The sequence below is a fragment of the Carlito syrichta genome, unplaced genomic scaffold (assembly GCF_000164805.1).
Source record: "Carlito syrichta isolate Samal-C Ts95f unplaced genomic scaffold, Tarsius_syrichta-2.0.1 Scaffold314220, whole genome shotgun sequence".
NCBI classification, from domain to species: Eukaryota; Metazoa; Chordata; class Mammalia; order Primates; family Tarsiidae; genus Carlito; species Carlito syrichta.
This window is the reverse complement of record NW_007258316.1, coordinates 172,668-174,491: the sequence shown is the minus strand read 5'-3', so window position 1 is coordinate 174,491 and position 1,824 is coordinate 172,668.

Genomic DNA, 1,824 nt, shown 5'->3' with positions numbered 1-1,824 from the left:
AACCCGTGGTCTCAGGCAATCCACTCACTCAGCCTCCCAAAGGCGCGGGATTACAGGCTGAGCCACCGAGCCCGGCGATCTTTATTTCTATACACTCTATGTTTTCATTTTGAAAATTCTACCAAGATTGTTCTTTGAGTTCATTACTGTGTGTGTAGACATCTGAAGATGATTTCACTTCCTCTGAAATTTTATATAATAGCCGAAGATGACAGAAGCATCCAGATCTACTTCTATAAATTTGTGAAGAGAAGTTCTCTGTTCCTTCTCTTTCTCTTCTTGAACTTTTCTAATCCTCTTTTCATACCTACTGGCTACTTTCTTCCCTGGTCTCTCTCTTGCCTTGTCACGGTGTTTATATTTGCCATTGAAGCCATTCTGGCTAAGACTGTGCTCCCTGTGGGGTTATCACCAGCAGCCTCCTCCTACTCCTCCCTGGCCGGTGGCAGAGGTGAGAGGTTGTGGCCCGTGAACAGCCTATACTTCTTTTTTGCATTGCTGCTTGATTTTTAAGCTTTTTAATATTATTTTATTTTATTTTAAAGATGAGGGGGTACGATTCAGGATTAGGTATATATCAACATACAGGTGAAGTTTGCGCCTCCCACTGGTCCTCACTTTGTCTGGTTCAGGATCAGGTACCCTTATTGATGTTATGTGCTCCCCCATCCCTCCCCCACCGGCAGTGTGGCACTACTGCTAATCCCTTTCTTGTAGTATTGTGATAGGTATTCAGGGTCCACTTATGAGTGAGAACTTGTGGTACTCAGTTCTTTGCTTCTGTGATAGATCACTGAGTGTGATGACTCTAAATCCATCCAAGTTGCTGCGAAGTTCATCATTTTGTCCTTCCTTACGGCTGCCTAATAGTTCATCATGTATATGTACCCCAGTTTTTTAATCCAGTCCCCTTTCATTGGGCAGCACGACTGGTTCCATGTTTTAGCTATTGTGAATAGTGTTGCAATAAACACACAGGTGCATTTTTGTAGAATGATTTGAGTTCCTCTGGGTATGTTGCCAGTAGGGGGATTGCTGGGTCATATGGAAGGCTAATTTTTAGATCTTTCAGAAATCACCACACTGTTCTCCACAGAAGTTGTACCAATTTACACTCCCACCAACAGTGTAGAAACATTCCCTTTCCTCTGCATTCTCTCCAGCATCTGTTGTTTTTTGAGTTAGTAATGATGGCCATCCTGCCTGGAGTTAGGTGGTATCTCAGTGTGGTTTTATTTGCATTTCTTTGTTGATTAGTAAGGCCGAGCATTTTTTCATGTGTCTGTTGGCTGCTTGTATGTCTTCTTTTGAGGAGTGTCTATTCGTTTCTTTTGTCTTTTTTCTTTTTTGAGTTGGAGTCTCACTCTGTTGCCCAGGATGGAGTGCAATGGCATGCTCACAGTCACCGCAACCATGACCTGCTGGGCTTGGTTGATCCTTCCGCCTCAGCCTTCCAAGTAGCTGGAACTACAGGTGTGTGCCACCATGCCTGGCTAATTTTCTGATTTATTGTATCGGTGAGGTCTCATCAAGTTGCCCAGACTGGTCTTGAACCTGTAGGCTCAGGCAATCCTTTCACCTAGGCCACCCAAAGTGCTGGGATTATAAGCATTAGCCACCGCATTCGGATGTTTTGCTTACTTTTTAATAGGGCTGCTTGTTTTTTTCCTTTTGGCACATTTGAGTTCCCTGTAGATCGTGGATGATAGACCTTTGTCAGACATGCAGTCGGCAAATATTTTTTCTCATTCTATGGGCTGTCTTCCTGCTCCCTTGATGGTTTCTTTTGCTTTGCAAAGACTTTTAGTTTGATAGGTCCCATTT